This window comes from Micromesistius poutassou, assembly GCF_964030765.1.
Source record: "Micromesistius poutassou genome assembly, chromosome: 13".
Lineage (NCBI taxonomy): Eukaryota > Metazoa > Chordata > Actinopteri > Gadiformes > Gadidae > Micromesistius > Micromesistius poutassou.
In genome coordinates, this window is record NC_140283.1 from 4,977,482 (window position 1) to 4,997,616 (window position 20,135).

The following is a 20,135-nucleotide window of genomic DNA, read 5'->3' on the forward strand; positions in this document are numbered from 1 at the left end:
GCATGTCGGTGGCGCGTGTAAAACTCGAAGAATGAGAGCGGGTATTTTGTGTGAAACTTCAATATGTGTGAAACCCCAATTTAAAGACTGTATTTCGTTGTGTCGCTGCATGTTTTTGTCAACTCCCTGGTTGAGAACGTGTGTGGCACGGTGTAAACAAGGACGAGGCGAGTGGGGTGGATCGAGAGAGTGTGTAAGCAGATACACGTCTTTGTTTTGTGAAAAATGCTGCATCTCACCGTCGCAGAGGAAGCCAGTGCCAGAGCCAGGGTCTTCCCACGCAGCTAATGGTGGAGATGTGGAAATGAGTGGCTTGCCGGGGTGGTGGGCGGTGGGTGCCGGCGGCTGCGGCGGCGGCTGGTGGTGGTGGTGGTGGGGGATGAGGCAGGGGATTGTGTTAATTGAAAGTTAGGATCACTTTGTGGCCATTACAAGGAAACCTGAGATGTGTTAACGCAACGGAGTTGGGCAGCACCTGCTGTCTGCGGCTAATTGTGTTGGGTTTGGTCATGTCTGTCAAGGGCGCGCTCCCATCATGCCTGCCTCCAGTTACAGCTGTGTTATTGCCAGGGTTGACATTACAGCAGCAAGCCACAGGGGAGCGTTGGCCAACCGGCAACCTCCCTGCCAGGCCTCTGTGATGGATCCACAAAAGCCAACATGGTATTTCATTCATGTCCCAGCGCTGTCGTCGGGAGAGGCAGTGTTCGTTTGGTCGGGAGTGTTTGTTTTGTTTTTATCCGTCGAAATGTGTAGAAAACATGAAAATCTAAGTGCACATGCTTTGGTAATGCTTTTAAAATGACAGTGTGAATGGGATGGATAGTACTGAGTCGCCCCAGTCCTTCTCAGGCGCATTAGCGTATCGATCGAGGAGTAGGAGCCAGGAGCCGAGCTGAAGCAGCTTTGCGATTCCCAACTCATCCTCACTTACATATGCATCAGTCACAAACAGGGCTGCTGTGAGGATGACTCGCGGGGCGCCCCACTGTGCTTTTGAGGACCTGCTAGGGGCCAGCAATGTCTAATCTGATTCAGAACTCGAGCAACCCTCCTATTTATTTTTAATTGTCCCACTTTAGCATTTAAGAGCTATTGATCCCCGGAACAGCATTAAGTGACAGAATCACTATTACTGTTAGTGCTCCCTGCTTGGGGAGGCACATCAAAGGACATTTTAATGTCACCCACTTTCTGAGGGAATTCGCAGCCACGGTGTTGAACAGGCTAGCCTCTGGATCCAAAGGACACGCTATAGACAAATAGAGCAAAACAAATGTTAGAGCAATTTCGGCTAATCAAAGTATATCTGTGGATTGAGTCGTCACAAAGCATGGCTTCTGTAAACCAACAGTTGTGATGATTTTATAAATCAGAATGTTGTTTTCCCCGGATAATCCCACATGTGTGTCCGCTTTGGAGTGGCACATTGTTATTCATAGACAGCTGAGGGAGAACAACACACAACACTGATAAAGAAGAGAACAACAACGGGGCGAGAGACATAGCGGAATAATGAGAGCGTGATAACAAAAAAAAGAAGCGATTCTGTCCCGGTTTGTTAACTCGTGTTATATGTCGTTTGTGCTTTCATTAAGCATTCCACCATTAACATTTCTCTCGTCAAATCCACCGTCTCTTTGGCAGAATATACAACACACCTCCGGGCCTCTTTTGTAGTGCGTGTCAGGTAGCACGTCTTTAATCTACCCGGGGCTCTTTGTTGAGTAGCAGCCTTACATCCCCTCCACTCACAAAACGGGTCCCTTTCAAGCGAGACCTCCCCCCTTCTCGCCACCACCACCCCCCAGATGTTTTGATTAGCATCGACTCGTATGCTGGTCAGATCCCGGGATTAATGATGGATAATTTGCCTAAGGTTGGCACAGCACACTGCCACGCTGCCAGCCTTTGGATGCCATATGGGCAGAAGCAGCTGTTTTCATTACTCTCCCTTGCCCAGATGTGTCAAACAGGATGCCGACTTCAATCCACAGTCTTGCTGGCACTTGGTGGGGGGTGCCTACCACTGGCTTGGCAGCTAATTACTTTAATGTAGCGGAGGACACAGGCCCTGCGTGGCGTTTCTCCCTTTTAGGTCGTTCTTTCTTTAAAGGCCCTTCTACGAGCAGCTGAATGCCAGCTGTCATGCCTGTGCACAATGAGGCAAGATGGATAGGTAGTAGGTGAGCATCTGATGAGGTTAGCAGCGGGCACAGACCCAAGCTCCAGACCAGGGCCAGCGATGCCTCTGCCTGGGAACAATGGGGAAGGTCATGGCGATGCACCCCCAACCAGCCACCTGGCGCCGGCCGCGCCGCGCCGCAGCTCAGCACACACGGATCTGCCTCGGATAATCTAATAGACTGTGTCGCTGTGTTTGCCCCGCTCTCCCGGAGAGGGGGGAAAAAAAAGAAAGAGGAAAATCTTTTGGATGCGCTGAATGCGGCGGTAATCCGAGCCGTGGAAATAAAGAGCCAAGTCACAGCCACGACCACACACACACACACACACACACACACACACACACACACACACACACACACACACACAGAGTAAGGGTGGGCAGGGGAGCGAGTGTGCCAAGCGAGAGCAGAGAGGCGCAGGGGCCTGCCAAGCGTGTCAGATGGGTCTCCAACACGAGACTCCGCAGTACCACGGAACATGTGTTCAAGTTGTTCCAATTTCTGCAGGCCAGTGCCGCGTTATTGTTCGGTAATAAACCCTCCGATTTATCTTTGTTTGGAGCCTGTGTTCCGTCGGCGGACTACATTGTGTGTAAAACGGCGCATAAAGCGGCGCCGTTCGCACGGTTTTCCCCCCGCCACTTGGACGCCGACGCCATTCAAAAGCGTCAGCGTCTGATCCGACATGCTATAGTTGGCCCCCGATGTGGCCCCTGTGTTTGTCACGGGAGCACGCGCTGGCGTCAATAGGTTTCATTAGGAGCGCGAAGGAACGTCTATATTATCACACAGTTATCAACACAAGCCCCCCGGCAGGAGCTGGGGGGCTGACATCATGTGAGGGGGCAGAAGGGCCATGTCTGCTGCTTTGATATTTCTGTCAATACCAAAACCCTCACCTTTTCCACACATGCACAATCCCACCACTAGTTTAATGATCAACAAGGGTGCACTGCGCGTCGATACGTGGCGGTGCCGTGGCACGGGGATGATGAGACGGACTATATTTGCTCCACGCCTGCAGGTGCACATGCTTGTTGCTGTGACATGTGAGGTGATGTGATTTGTTTGTTTGTTTCGTTTCGCCTTAAATCACTGGCAGGATGAGCGTCTGTACACTGGCGGGGAATACAGAGACGTAATAATAGGGCTGGGAACGCGGTGCTACGGGAAGCACAGTGCAGAGGAGGGATGTCTCCTTCCAGCGTGCTTGGCAGAGTCACCGGGGCGTTCTTTGTTGCGGCTGCTTTTGTTACGTATTGATCTGACGGTTGGATTACATGTTCGGCCTCCACTGGGGGTAGAAACAAAAAGATAAGGAAAGTGTGTGTTTAGCAAATCAAACACACTCTCCCTGGACCCTGTATGTGCTGTCTTCAGTTTTTTATGTGGACTTTTTTTAATCAAAGATCCTTAGTGTGGAATAATCCTTAAAAATCGGTTAATATTCACACACAGTCCGCGTCACGTCCCTGATAGAGGTTCTGGTTCTGTGTTTTTATCGCGGTACTCTCCCTACAGCTTTGAGTGTGGAGGCGAGGGGGGCCCTCCCCCACTCCGCTTCCCAGTGTTTGTGCAGAACTTCTGGCCCCAAAGCGTCGTATCTCCCATAGGAGCCCGTAATCCTCCTTAACATATGCAAAAGCTTGCAGGCTTGTGCGTCACTCTCTCAGGGACTGGGCACACTTGTATTGTAAAGCCAAATGCATTCTGTGTGGGCAGCTCCCTGCAAGTGAAGGGTACTTCGTATTCACAAAGCCCTCCTCACTCTAAGAGCTTTGACAAAGAAAGTCATTAGAAGTTTGGAGTGAACATGAAGAGGTGATATGATTCAGTGAGAAGACCTCACCGCACACCGCAATACGGTCACAAAATTGGATAGGTGTCGATTAGAATCAGTCATAGCTGTTTATTTTTCCCTTCTTCAAAAGAAAGGCTTAAGTTATATATCTCTTTGACCTTTTATTATCTGTCACCCATTAACCATCCTCCTCCTTTTTTTATATCTGTCTGTATGTGTGCTTGTGTGCAGGTGTGTGACAAAATGTAGCAAAGTCTGTCATCGTCACATACGGAAAGCAACTCAAAAGAGACTGGGCACCTCGGTAATGCTTTGATTTCATTTCACCTATGAAATTCCAATTTAAGAAAGAGGGACAGGAACATATTGTGCTCCTTCAGATCTAACTTTGTTGCCTCAAACTGGAAGATTGGATTTTCTTAATTAAATTATACCCCTTGTTCACATACTCAAGGGGGCTATTGGCTGAAGGCAATGAGCAAAATGTGTCTGGGTCTTTTTTTTTGGATGCCCGGTTGGCATTATGCTGGTTTGTGAAGAGAATGAAATGTTTTGTTCTGCTTGCATTCCTTTTTTCCATTCCATTTGGACCGGGATTTTTTCCTTCTTCTTCCCCCCCCCCCCCATCCCCCCCACTGGCTGTCCCTGCCTTCTTGTGAGCTCCTCTGTGTTGTGCCAGCATCAGCCCAGAGCCTCTCACCGAGGAAACGCTTTGATGTGTCCCACTGTGCCGCCGCCCCCCCCCCCCCAGGCCCTGATTGGTGGATAGCGGGCAGGGTACTGGCGGGGCCAATGTGGGAGTGGATGGTGGGATGAAAGCGAGCCAGGGCAGTGAGGGGGCACCTGCACACAGAGTCTGGCCCCTGAGTCTGCTTCATCTTCAACTGCTTCCCTTGACTGCAGGCTGAACCCCGGTGTCAGCCACCATCACACGGTCGCTGTGACCCCTCTCTCCCTCTCTCCCACTCTCTCTCCCTCTCTCTCTCTCTCTTCTTACTAGCACTCTTTCTATCTTCCTATTTCCCCCCTCTCTCCCTCACTCTCTTCCTCTCTCCCTCTCTCTCTCGTGCGCTCCCGCTCTCTCTCTTTTCCCTCTCTCTCCCTCACGCCCGCTCTCTTCTCACTATAGCAGTCCTTCTATCTCCCTCCCCCCCCCCTCTCTCCCTCTCTCGCCCTCTCTCTGGATGTGTTATTAGAGAGTGGAAGATGACAAGTGACACGTGTGTTTCCGTGCCATTGAAACAAGGTACAGTTAATCCTGAAATGAATAACCCACCTCTCTAAATAAATCATGTGATCATCTGACATGGTCAGAGCCCCCAACAGCTTCATCCACACACATTCCTGATTGAATCAACAGGGTGTGAATATAAAAGAATATCAAACGTGAAACTGTATGAATAGTACTCAGACCGCGAGTGAGGCAGTAGAGCGAGACGGACACATCTGTCAAATGCAACACTGGCCCCCCACTCCAAGGCTTTGTGGGAATTTGATTAACCATAAAATGGTGCATTATGTCATTCCTATTTAGCCCGTTTAGTGTTGCCAGAAGGTCACGGTAAACGGAGCCTTTTTCCCCCTTATTGAGAAGTCTCAGCAGCAATAAGGGTACTGTTTCAGCCCAGCTGTAGGCTCTGCAGTTGCTCTCAGTGCCATCACCTCCTGGTCCTCCCTGCTGCACAGAGGGAGATATGGAGGGAGAAGAGGCTACGATGGTTTGAGTGTTTCATACCGGAAGGACACCTGTTTTTGCAGGATACTGCCAGTGCCTCCTACCAAAAATGTCCCAATATCACATGGAATGCTAATACAAAGGAGCCAATTGAACTGGCTTCTCATTCTGGAGAGAGCGGAGCAGAGCTATCCAATTAATAAGCTGAGGACTAAAGCGAAATCCTAAGTCTGAGAAACTGTCCTCCAACACATTCATTAAATAAGAAGAGGTGTAGGACTAGTTCCGGTCTGTTATTGCAAGATCAACACGAGATTTTCTCCTCTCTCCTCCTCTAAGTCCTCCAATTTAGACAGGGCTATAAGACGATGAGACAAATTCATCTTTTGCTTCTAGTAGAGATAATTTGGAGTGAGCCTCTAGCGCTTGTTCGTTATTGTAGAATGCAATTAACTTCAGGGTGAAAGATCGTGTTATGTTTGTTTGAGTGTGTGCGAATTCACATTGAATATCTTCACGTGTGTGTGTGTGTGTGTGTGTGTGTGTATGTGTGCATGCGTGTATGTGTGCATGCATTTGTGCATGTGTATGTATTTATATATGTATGTGTGTGTGTGTATGTGTATGTCTATATGTATGTGTCTATGTGTGCGTGCATGCGTGAGTGTGTGTGGTTGCATTTGTGCATACATACAATGTGATTGTATGTATGTGTGTATGTGGTTGTGTATGTGCATGTTTATATGTATGCGTGTGTGTGTGTGTGTGTGTGTGTGTGCATGCTTGTGTGTGTATGTATATGTGTATGTGTGTATGTGCGTGTGTGTGTGAGCGAGTCTGTTTGTTTTGCGTTAAGACAAAGATGGTGTTCATGTTCATCCTGGGCTTGCATCACTGTATTCTCCGCGGGGGGGCAGGTCAGGCGGTGACCCCTTGCATATACGCTGCTGGTGTTCAGCAATGTTCCCGCTCTCACGACACACTATATGATTAAAAATGTTTGCTTTTGGAGACCTGTTTGGAGGACAGAGATCTCCGCTGACCCGGTGTAAATGCAGTTGTTGCGGGAGTGACCCGCTTGTAAATGAGGGTCACGGTTCAGGTGCCAGAGGTCACCAGAGGTCGGACCTTTTTGTACACGAGGGCACCTCAGTGGCGGCCGCCTCTTTGACCCCTGAATGCTGAACGTGCATCCAATTGTGTTAGGGCCGATAACGCACGGAGCCCCCGGCGGGGGAGGGGTCACCTCTGGGCCTGGGGAGACGGGCAAGGTGACAGGCGGCCGATTCCTAAGCCAATAGAACTCAAAGAGTATCTGTCAGACGTCTTCTGCAGCAGTGTTGGCTCAGCAATCACAGCCGCACTGTTTACAGACACGTGGCTGTGCGTGTGCGTGTGCGTGTGTGTGTGTCTGTGTGCTTTATACAAAGGACAGGTGTGTTTTAATAACAATTATTATCAACACAAATGTAAAATTGGAGTGACACTCATCAGATATAAAGCGCACCATTGCAACAACCGTAGCAGTGGCACACCAACAATAGGTCGTGCTTTTGGGACTCAACTGCAGACAACAACAGACAACAGACAAACAGACAACACTGCGGAAGACACAGCCCCCTGCACAGCACACCACCGACTTGGCCGGTGGGGGGGGGGGATTTCCCAGCTAAGCATGAGAACGCACACATCGCTTGGGGCCGACCCCAGACGCTTTGAGCGCCACGGCGTGTTTAGCTCCACCGCAGCCCGCTGGAACGGGTTCGTCTGAGTGGAATCGAGCCCACAAGGCCACCACGCCGGGGCTTCACCGGACCCCAATCAATGGAAGGCTGCATTCTCGCTGAGCGACCAACCTGCAAGGGCAAATACAGTATGTTGGAAGGAGGAGGGGGGGGGGGGGGATGTAGCAGGGCAGGGGGGGAGGGGGGGGGCGGGAGTCATTGATAGGCTTAGGGTATGTATGTGTATGTGTATGTGTATGTGTCGCCTCCTTTAATCACGCCCAGCCTCCCACACCCCCCCCCCCCCCCCACACCCCCCCCTCCCCAAACAGCAAACACTGGGTGTCAAGTGAAGCGTTTCAGGCAGCCAGGCCTTTCAGACGGGGACAAAGGGTGGGAGAAGCTGTGGGACTCTGGGCCGGCCCTCTCATTCGCTGAATGCCTCTCAGTTCCCCAGTGGAGCTGAAAAGGCCTTTGCCCTTCCAGCTGTAAAATTGGCTGACAGGGAGGCTCTGAAGTCCCGCAGTACTCCGGCGAGTCCGGACCAAACTCCAGCATTTATTCAGGCTGGGTGACCCACGCAGGGCCCTACTCCACAGTATCACACGCAGGGACAGCCTGCTCCTTAATCGTCCTTTAAGGAGAATCACAGTGTTAACCTGCTGTATAAATATATACACAAGCATACATGGATGAATAGTTAGTGAGGTGATTCTTGTTTGAAATAAAATCTAACATAAGATAAATAAACCGGCTACACATTTGTGGTACATAGAAATATACAGTTCAATTAAACTATTTTAATTGAAATGTAAATGTATTCTTTTTTTTACAAAGGAATGTGATTGTTCCTTTAACTGTATTGTGTTTAAAATAGATCATTAAGAGGTACTGTACTACGTACTCTGAAGTTAATCAGAAAGTGTATTCTTTTATTCTTCATTCAAATCAAAATGGATCTAAAAAATATATTTGCATCTTTAATTTAGTACATGAACCACTTCAAAATGACAGCGAGGTAAGACCTATCTTCACCTCCCTCTTTCACTCCCCTCCCAACAGGCAGCCAGTCCTCTGTACCGCCACCACCGCTGTTAAACCCACGCCGTTTCAGAAGAACATCAGACAAGAAAGGAAAAAATTGGGAACGTCATTTTCTTCCCCGGGTCCATTTGTAAATATATGAAACGGGCTAACGATGGAGTCACAGCACCGGGGCCCCGGCCACATCGAGGAGCAGCGCGGGAGAGGAGCAGCGGGGCGACAGAGAGCAACAAGCAGCCCGTCAACGGACCACGTTGGGGACATGATTCAGAACACTCTGCTTTCATCACGACCCGTGGCCCGCTCTCTGTCAGCCAGAGAGGAAAAAAGAGAAGGCAAGGGTGGGGATTGTAACTTTGGCCCTATTGTTTAACAGCTTTCAAAGACAGAGGACATAGAAATTATTCTGAAGAGCAGGAGGCTCACGGTGTAAAATGACCTTTAACTGCACTTCCTTAGCTGAATCTCATCCAATTAGAGGACTGTATATTTTCCCTAATAGCGGCTGATGAGGCAGGGCGTATGAGCGAGCACGCCCGGCCGGCGTTGCTATGCAGCGAGATGGCTGCTGAGCACCGGAGCAGCGCTAGGGAATAAGTGAGCAGAGAGCTTTAATTTGATAGGGTTAGAATCCTGCAGGCTCCGGGGTTGGGGTCACAAGGAGCTCGTCTCACACTGAATATGAAGAAATCAGAAGTAAATTGCTTACATCTGCTGCCAGTGGCGGTGGAGACGGTGATTGGTTCCCAGAGGTGGGCGCTATCTCACGCAGGCAGTGGGAATGGGGGGGGGCTTGTTGCAAAAGGAGGCTTGTAATTGGAGTAATTCGGCATTAATAGATGTTAAAAAATTCTCCAAGCAACTGTTAGAGCAATGCTGTTGTGAAAACCTTGATATCCCACATATCACACATATATATATACCCATAAAAATATTGGACGTATACATATATATATTTTTGTTGTGTGTATGTGTGTGCATTCGTGCGTGTACACGTGAGGGTGTGTGCGTGCTTGCATGCGTGTGTGTGTGTGTGTGTGTGTGTGTGTGTGTGTGTGTGTGTGTGTGTGTGTGCGCGTGCGTGTGTGTGTGTGTGTGTGTGTGTGTGCGTGCGTGCGTGTGTGTGTGTATATATGTATGCCATGTTAACGTTTGTACACATCACATATAGCCAGGATGTAGGGTATAAAAATGTCCTAAAACAAGCAGGGTTTATTTTAAAGCACTAATACGTTTGTAACACTGTGAAGCTATTTTGCTGGGCAACACACACTGGTTGTATTTCCCTGTTTTCAGCGTGCGTGCGTGCCGCCACGGCGTGTTCCTCATGACGGATCCAACATTCGGGACAGTGTCCAACACAAAATGAGACAGGCTGTGAAATATCACGAATGCTCCGGCAAGTGACACTTCATTGAAAGGTCTTTGTCACCAATTATGTGTCTATTAAGAAACAGTCAATCAGTCAGTGTGCAAATAGCTAACCCTCCCAGGGCCCAGACTATTGACAGGACGCTGTCAATAGTCCATGTGATATGATTGAGCTGTTAAGGAACTGTGTCCCCACCACATGGGCTGAAATCACTGCCACCGCCCACAAGGAAAGAAACACTAGTGCTGCCTGGTTGCAGTGATTGACCAAATATTATAAAATAAAATAAAAACACTTTTAAATAAAAGCTGATATTGGCAGGGCACTGCTGCGTTTGATTTACCAGATAATTAGTGCACAACATTAAAGCAGTAATTCCTTTGCCCTGCAAAATTTAAAAAAAAGCAGGATTTAGTGTGCTTGTTGGATTGGCGTGTTGTTCTGTGTTGTCTTGAGTGCAGTGCAAAAATATTTACAGCTACTCCCTTTGCCAAGCCCGCTGTGAATTTGAGACAAATGTTAAAGCTGAAACTGAAAGAAGTCAGAAGACATTACAATTACGTGCTAACTTTGTAACTGCAGCATCACTTGTCTAGACAATTCTTATCAAAATGGCCCCACAAACGTTCTATTATATTATGTTGCCATTTTGAGGCAAATGACTGCACAACGGCTGTATCATCAAACCACATGCACAAACACATTAGAATTACTGGCGTTGCTCTGGTCTAGAGTGACATTCTGAGTCATGTAGGAAGCACGCTTTAGAGATAATGGATGCTGCTTAAGTAGAGTCTGAGCAGCCATCATAACCACGGCAGGAATACAATACAACAGTCTGGATGAAACAGCAGGAGACATCCAGAGGTTATTTAGGACTCAAAATAGTGTTCTAAATATATTACATGTATTCTCCATTGTCATGCATTTACCTTAGCATTTGTTTTTTGCGTCGTATCAGACAATGAAGACATGAATAGTAGAGTTCAGACAGGAGTAGTCGGGGAGAAGATTCTGAAATGAGCGACTGATCCTGTGAAATGACATTTGCCTTTGCAGGGATGTTGCTGTGGATGTGCTCCTCATGTTCATGACGAATGGAGCAGGGGGGAAACAGCCTCTTAATACGGTCATGAGGTGCACAGACAGTGATAACACGTCTCAAATCTGGTGATTCCTCGCCTCAAAATGCTTATGATTTGCCTCAGCCACGGCCATTAGGTAGATAAGTGCATTTTTTCCCTCTTTGTTTTCTTTTTTCAGACAGAGAGAGGCGAGCACGCCGCTCGCCTCTCTGTGGGTCCTCCGGCACCGCGGCCGTAATGACCAGGACACACTCACTTAGGGAGCCGCTCCATCTCGCATCTCGTTACCGACATGAGGCAGTCTGGAGCTCGCTGGTGGGACGGCGCCACAGTGAGTCAGAGACCGACCGCGTGGGGAGGGGGGAGGGGGGGGCTGCATGTCACAGATGGAAACTTCTGAAAGGTGCTGACCCAAGGGCCGGGTAGATATACTGCAGGACCCTGGATGTAGTGTGGATGGATGTAGTATGAACAGAACTGTTGTTGTTTTTAAGAACTACATAAAGCAATACACATCCCAAAAATATTTTACATTTTAAGTCGACCCGGCACTGCAGAGAAGATTATTTTTCCAGATTAATTTCTTAACATATTTTTGTTGTTCTTACATTATCGGTGAGACATGAAGAAATAGATAATAATTAAAAGTGCAGCTTGCTCCGGCTCATAAATCACGGCCGGGGGTTCCAGCTGAGGTAGCTCAATAAGCCGTCCCTTATAACATTGGCCAGTGGTGATGGGAATATCTGGGGTCAATCGGGGTGACATTGTCTTCTTCAACAGGAAATTAGCTTTTTTGTGGGGCTGTGTTCCCAAGGTAATGAGCAATGTGTGTGTGTGTGTGTGTGTGTGTGTGTGTGTGTGTGTGCGTGTGTGTGTGTGTGTGTGGGTGTGTGGGTGTGTGTGTTGGTAATCTCTGCTAATATTGTTACAATAACTCGATTAATTATTAAAAACAAGCACGTGGCAGCATTGTTAAAGACCATGGATGGCACATTTACCTGAAGAGGATTCCTAGAGGGGGGAAAGCTTTGTTATGGCGCAATGTTATCATTGTGATAAATAATACAAAATCCAGGCCACATGGTACATTTACACAGCCAACGTTGCCTGAGATCTGCAACTTACCTTTGTTATGTAGGCTGACCTCAGAAACATAACCCTTAACCTATGGGTTCAAAGGTCATCGTTCAATTTGCCAACTACTGTGTTGTGTGGTGCACATCTTCATTATAATTACAAACCTGTATTTATAATTTTTTCCTGTTGGGGGTCGAGGTAAAAGTGGTTATTTTAAGCGATAATTCCATTCATTTTAATCCAGAACATTCCTGCACCGACACAAGGTCATATCTCAGCATCTTTGTGGAGCTGGTGACGATGAGCGGAGGAATATCAAGTCCAAATATGCAAATGAATGCTCCATATTGTATAACCACATGCATCTGGCATGATTGGGCAGTGTAGGACAAATTGTCCTCAGCCAAGACAATTTGCTACTCAGCAAAAGCTAATGTTGAACAGTGGAGCCCTGTGCATGATTACCATGACAAAGGTGAGCGGTGAGCCAGAGGAAAGGAAAGAATAAATGGTGAAATTAAGAACTCGTCTTCTGGTGGCGCCACCATTTCCCCGACTTCCGTCACCGGAATAAGAATTTACTGTGAAAAAATCACAGGCAGAAAGGCCACTGTTCTTTTAAGACGGTGTAAATACGTTATTCATACAATGCTAATTCCACTCTGCCATTTTGATCACGTCATTCCCTCTGGAAAATTGCAATTAAGTTTGGAGAGATAAAACATGCCAACTGCTCTGCATTTCAAGGCTTGATTGGCCTATCAGCTCGTCTGTACGCCGCCATGGTTTTCATCACTGTTAATTGATCCTTTCTTTAATTAATCTGGAAAGGAAAGCCCGTATCTCTATCCCGTCTGATCATCCGCCCTGTCTGTCATAGCAGCACAATAAGGAGAGCCCTATCCGTACAGCGCCACTAACTCTCGCCTTAGCCTCTCGCTGTGGCTCTGTGCCAAAGGGACTATTTATGGTTTACACATCCAAAGGAGAGTCGTCTCCTCTCCGTGGAGTTCAAAGGGCCTCGGCGGGCTGGTTTGAACCCAGTCACACCTTGCTTTGGTTCAGGGTGCCAGCGGTTGAAGTGGCGGTCGCGCCCATCAGCGATACTACACCGGTTCTGCGTGGCTATTGGGTCCCCCGGTCTTGTCGTGCACTTTCTTTTGTTGCTATTACAAGCACAAATGACTTGTTGCGTTTTTGACTTAGACAGTGTGTCCTTTATTAAATTAGTGTCTGTATGTGCACAGATGAATTCTCACTCAAATCTAGATGAATAAAACGTTTTTGAAAAATTAGGAAAAAGGTTTGAAGTGAATTTTTTCCCCCCCTCCCGCTTTTTGACATTTGGAGAGAAATAGCCATGAATAAAATGGTCTTCGCAAAAAATATTCTGGATATAAGATGGCTATTACACATTTAGGAATTAGGTGAGGTTATGTCTTCATAAATGACCTACATGATAAGTAAGAAGCATTGTCTTCATCCATGAGGAACATTGTTCGGCCCTATTTCTTGAGCGTTTTGGCAGTTGCTGTGTAATTTTGACAGATCTACCTGCTGTAATGGTCGCCTGTAGGAGGTGTGAAACAAGGTCTTAACACTTGCCTTTATGCTATGAATGTGTGGTTAGGGTTAGGTTCCTTTTGTGCGCACAGTTAAAGTTACAATTGGACCATAAAGCGTTTTTCTCTCTCTTCCCCCCCCTCCCCCCAAAAGACTGTAAAGAAATGGATGGGAGGCAGCTGAGAAATGAACATGTGAGAATCTGTTTCTGTCTAATTAAATCTACAGCAGAGCCCCAAGACTCCCTCTGCCAAGCGCCCCATCCAACCGACTATGGCTGCGTTCTATGGTAGCACACTGCCACCTATAGATCAACATGTGAAGTTCACTCGCATTTCCGCCGTTAAACCTCTGCTGCCTTTCCCTCTGATTATTGGAAAGAGAGAAAAAACGTTGCTGGAAACCATTAAGTGCCGATGGTGTCTTCTATTGGGATAAAACACACTACTTTAGGATCACACGTCTCTTTTGATGCTTTCTTTATTTCTATTTGTACAACACATAGCAACCTCTAAAGGCGCAAATCATCCGAGTAGGAGCAGTGCGACCCGAGATTGTGTGTGTTATCATTGCAGAGTGTATTTTATTTTGTGTAGTTGGTCTTTTTTCTCTTTTTCTTCTTCATCTATTTTGTGTGGCGAAGCTCCATTTGTTGTTGTTGCTCTTGAGAACAAAGCAGCAGGAGAAGAAGTGGCAGCTGGAGGAGCAATTTTTGTGCATCAAGGGCTGTTGAGAGTTCAATTATTTATCTTGTGAAGTGGTCCGAGGATGCGGTCAGCTCGGCTCATAATGCGAGAGAGAGGACATGTAGGAGACGGAGGATGTTGCTGTGATTTCACCCCGAAAGGGAAAATAAAGAAGAAGTCAGCGCAAGCTTGTTTCCAGAACCGCAAAACTCCCACGGTCCCCTTGTGCACTTCATGAGGAAGCATTGGGTCATTCTTCATATGCATGGTCAGGCTGGAAGACCCTCAACAAAATAGGTACATTGAATTAATTTATCATTGCGTTATAAATTAATTCAATGTATTACATTATGTTTTCTACATTTGATTAAGTATTAGAATAAGAATATAGAATAAAGTAGAATAAAGTTTATCAATAACATCAGGATACAGTAAAGTATTCTGCATATATTGCATTATAGAAAAAGGTCCACTATACCGTGTGATTTACATTAGGGTAGGATGAAACCTAACCTGCTAACCTAGTTACAAACACCCATGCTTCCACACAGCCTGCAAATGTTTATGTTCAAACTCTTTCCACCTAAAATATAATAGCAGGTTTAAGAATACATAACTTTTGTATCCAATATATAATTTTTTTTTTTTCCCCAAGACAGAGTAGAGTGTCAAAAACAGAAATGGAGCTGAGGAAATTACCAGCAATTTCTACAATTGTGACAGATCCTGAATCCATCACTACAGATACTACTCCACCAAACAGATCGCTTTCACTATGCCTGTTCATGTCCATCCATTTCTCTCAGTCAAATGGACTCTAGAGAAGTGACTGATTTTCCACTGAACTCGATAATCCATGGACAGACTGGGTTTAAGCCATGGAGCTGCACTGCGCGCATGTAACACCATTAAATCACCTCAAATGTCTCCATGATTCAATCTCTCCCACAGAGGACGACAAGTGAATTGAATTTCCCAAAGTGGCTGTCCATTTCCTCCCCTGAACGCGACGGACGGCGATGTTTCAGGAGAATTCAAATCCACTTTTGCAATCACTTTGCTCTCATATTATATCAGTTGAGTTTTAGTAAAAAAAAGAAAGTTACAGCTCGTTGGCTGTTGTTTTTTTCATCTCTCTAAGTAACATTTAAGATTGCATTTCCTCTTCACCACGTGCCGAGGTGTGTTGAAATTACCCTTGCTTTTTTCCTCTCTGTGTGTTTGAAAGCTTTTCATTTTTGGGGGAGCATGTTGTTTTTTTTCTTCTCCATTCCTGGTCAAGGATATCTTTTATGCTAAACCAGAGCGGCCTCCCTCCCGCCCCGGCCCAAAGTGCTCACTGAGCAGCCAGATGAGACCCTAGCCTGCATGCTGCAGCCTGTCAGCCGTGCACAACAGCGCAACGCCGCACAACGGCCGTGACTCCTCTACTGACCCGCCCTCCCGCTCTTGGGTGGTGGTGGTGGTGGCGGTGGTGGTGGTGGTGGTGGAGGTGGTGGTTGGGTGGTGGAGGTGGTGGTGGTGGAGGCGGTGGTGGTGGTGGTGGTGGAGGTGGTAGCGGTGTAGGTGAAGGGGGATGCATATCTTAACAGGTTTAATGTATTTGCCTACCATTAAGGTTATGTTATTATACGATATGCTGGCCTCCTGTTTGTTTGACAAATGCCCCGCAGGGTAGGTGTAAAAATAACAATGGCAGTCTCCTTCAGTGATCCTCAAAGATGTTTGCTATTGTACACCTGGTCTCCGCGGGTTCAGCGCTAATGCCTTGCGTGTAATGGCAGAGTCAGGGAGAACCACGGGGCGAGAGGGTAAACTACTGTGTCAGATGTACTGTAACTGTTTATTCTGGGTCGGCGCTGCAGCGGCGGTAGTGCGGTCAGAGACAGAGCGGAGGCCCGCATAGAGGAGGCCCTGTGTAGCCGCTACTTCCCAAAGTGAAACAGTAATTAGTGCAAACCGTGACATTGAGGTTTTTCTGAAACAGGGGCACACTTTGCGCGTGTCTATCTTGATAATAACAGTACATCCTTCTCAGGATAACAGTCCCACGGTCCCCCAAGTGTGAGTACCATAATAATTTGTTAGTCAAGAGCCCCCCCCCCCGCCCACCCGCCCCCCCAACCACTGCAGCTGTAGATAGAGCCAGGCAGACGACGCACATATAGGCTGGGGATCCCTTATTCCCTCCGACAGACTGGGCCTGTTTGCTACCTGCTTAATCCCCGGCATTTTAAAATTGTGTTTGGAATAAACTGACTAAAGGGAATAGGGAGCTGCGGCATGGGAGAGGAAACAGAGAGCTCTTTAGCTGTGATTGGCAGGTCTCGGCGGTGGCGCATCTCTTCCCGTAAAAAAGGCATCTGCCTCGACCCATAGTGGGAATCCCTGTTCCGAAGTGAGGCGAGAAAGGCATTGTCCTAATTACCCCCAACCCACCCACACACTCACCCACCCGCCCAGCCAGCCACCCTCCCGGCCTCCCAGCCTCCCAGCCACCCCCCTCCTCCCCCACCCTGCTTTCCAACACCTCCACAACTCTACTACTCACACACGCTAACACAAAAACACAATTAATGGTAAGCGATTATTTACTAGGGTGGGGGGGTGGGGTGTGGGTGGGGCATCCAGTGGAGAGAGACAGACAGTGGTCCTGAGAGACCCCCACGTCTGTCATCGGGGGGGATGGCCCCGGCAATCCAATTAAGGCTGAGATGTGTCAGCCTGTGAGTGGTTGGTGGACGGTGTCCGTCATCCAACAATCACATTCTTCCTACCCTGTTTTTTTTTTTTTTTTCTGTTTTCATTTTTAATCCAATGAGACAAAAGAGGAACCAGCGCTACATGGGGAGAACCGCAGAGCTTGCCAGACCACCAGTAGTCGCCCCCCCCCCCCCCCCCCCCCCCCCCCCCCTCCCTCCCCCGTCCGTCCACCCCCCCCCCCCCCACCCCCTCAAAACAAAAGCACAATTTGAACGTATTAGACGTGTTTATTGGTGAGCTGAAGCCGGACTAGATGCAGACGTGTGATAGCGTTTCCTTTCGGGGGGGTATTTTTAGTTCCGTGGTAGCAGAAGGTGTTTTGTTACCGCTGCTCCGCAGCCGTCCACCTGGGGGGTTTGGACTGAAGGTTGTTGGAACGAAGCATGAAGATATGGGGAGGGGGATGGGGGGGGGGTAGGGGGACCCAGGGGTGGGAGGGAGGGGGTGGAGCGGTGGTTGCGTGTGGGAGGGGGTGGGGTGGGGACAGGGGTCGTTGTGTGTGTGTGTGTGTGTGTGTGTGTGTGTGGACGACAGGGTAAAATTGCGGGTGCCTCCTTTGGACGTGGACCCCATCACAGAGCCTCTGGGCCGTGGCACGGGCGGGGGGGGGGGGGGGGGGGGGGGGGCCTTCTGGGGTCCCTGCAGGTCAGCGGGCAGGTGGGCGGGAGACGGAGCAGAGAGAGCGAGGGCAGGAGGTGTGTGTGTGTGTGTGTGTGTGAGGGGGGGTGTGGGGGGGATTCTGCATCTGGGTTGAATTAGAGGAAGGAAATACGACAGGGCCTGGAAAGTTTTTCTTTGGGATCTGGAAGGCAGATCGTCTTTCCTGAGGGCGTGTGTGTGTGTGTGTGTGTGTGTGTGTGTGTGTGGGGGGGTGCGTGTGTGTGTGTGTGTGTGTGTGTGTGTGTGTGTGTGTGTGTGTGTGTGTGTGTGTGTGCGTGATCGCGTGTGTGTGTGTGTGTGTGTGTGTGTGTGGGTGTGTGTGTGTGTGTGTGTGTGTGTGTGTGATCGCGTGTGTGTGTGGGTGTGTGTGTGTGTGTGTGTGTGTGAGGAGCAGGTGCCTCCCCCCTCGTGTACTGTTGCTCAGAACACCTCAAACTGTCATGCGTCTCCCGTAGTGTCACGGCACGTTTACGCTTAAGTGATATTCGATGACTCTGACAGATTCCTGTGCTCTGTTTTACCTTTTACGGCGGCGGCCTCAAAATGCATATCATGACAAAAACAAGGCGAGACTAAATAAATCAAATTGAATCATTGTAACTGCCTTGGATTGTTATTATCTCCTTTTATGTTACCTTATGGTGAATGTGGGACCATGCCCACAGTGTAAAGCCATGAATGGTTGATTTAACACTGCCTGGACACTTATTGGAAACTGTACTATGGGAGAGGAAGGGACTGACTAAATGGTTGAAGGGTAAGACTTACAACGTCTCCTTTATAGCCTGATAATTCCGCCTACGGCTCCATTGTATTCCCCGCCTCGCTTTGCATGTTTCCCCTGCTATGCATGATATACCAGCAACTGACACGGTGGAGAATTGATTCAGCACTACGTTAAGTAATAGAATAATCCCTGAATTAGCTGGGAAAGAAAAAAGACTGCGGCATATTAAGCGCACATTAGCGTCAAAACTAGGCAAATGGTTTGGATGAAATTAGAGAGCAATGCGACTTGGACTGGCTTGCTGTATTGTATTGCTCTTGGCATCTCCTGGCACAATGAAGTGGCAGATCTATTTTCCACATCATTTCTTTGCATCATTCTCTCCCTCTCTCTCTCGCATTGTTATCGTCAAAACAATGCAGTCAGTGATATGGCCATAAGCATTGTTAAAGCGTTACCCAATAGAATGAAGGGCTGAATGCAGTAAGGTTACACTGGTAGGAAGCTAATTGCACGCTACACTCACTAGTCAGCCATTCGGGAATTATTAACAGTCAAAATAGTCAAACTTTGGTCAACTTGTCTTATAGCATCTCCATTTATCAGATGCAGTCCACATATTCTCTTTATGAATGCTGGCTAGAACGAAGTGATATTCAATCTGCAAAGCTTAATATGTTATCCTTATTGTTATTCACAGCGAGAATTCATGTTGAACGAAAACATATCTCCATGCTAGTGCATTTGAGTGACACCACTGTCTTTTACGCTTCAACTGAGGAACACATTTAGTGGAAAGGCTAAACTCTTGAAATGTTCCACCTTCGACTAAAGGCTGGCATTTTCTAAAGGTGTCACACCTGACCAAGGACTGTGGCCCACCTCCAACTTCAACCCCACCCTCCTTCCAACAACCCGTCTGCCCATCCGCCCAGGGGAGCGTCATCAAACTACTGGTTGTTTAGCATTGGCTGGGTTCTTCCATTGCTCTGCCTGTTGTGCATTACTGATAAAGGGTATAGTGCACTATAACATCCAACAGCTAGTTTCCTTCACAGGGTTAAGTGTAGTTTGGATTGTATAGACTGTTTGGAGTGTATGTGTGTGTGTGTGTGTGTGTGTGTGTGTGTGTGTGTGGGTGTGACATTTAGGATTGGGTGAGTGGGTTTCCCCTGTATTGCGGTAAATGTCAATCATGACAGGTATTATTTTCTGCCCCACTTTCCCACAGATCTCGAGGCCGTTGTCTCAAACCGTTTGCCGACACGGTTTGGTTCAGAACGTTTGTTCATCTATTCAGTTTTGCTAATACACTTATCTTCATTTTACACATGTAGTGCATTTCATTTAGACGGCTGCTGTCTGCGTTTGAGAGATGAACAGGACGGCTCCAGACAGCCCACTCCCGGCGTCCCACCTGCTGGAGACGTCAGGAGAGTGGGACGAGAATATGCAGCCCGACGAATGTGGACGGAACAGAGTAGGAGTTGGTAGGATGATGAAAAGGCAGAGACATACAGGGCTGCTGCTTCACGCATCCTTTTCATGCTTTATCCGTTCGTATTCTACTTTGTTTGGGTTTGTTTAGTTGGGCCTGGTAATGGCGGACGTTTTCCGTATATATATTCATTCCCTGTCTGTTGATGTATCCGATAGTATAAAATGCTTTGTTATCTGATCGTTAGATACAGCTTTCTGAAATGGAAAGATATTTCTGTATGTAACGCCGTGAGATGATCTTCATGACTCCTAATGCAGAAACAGATGGC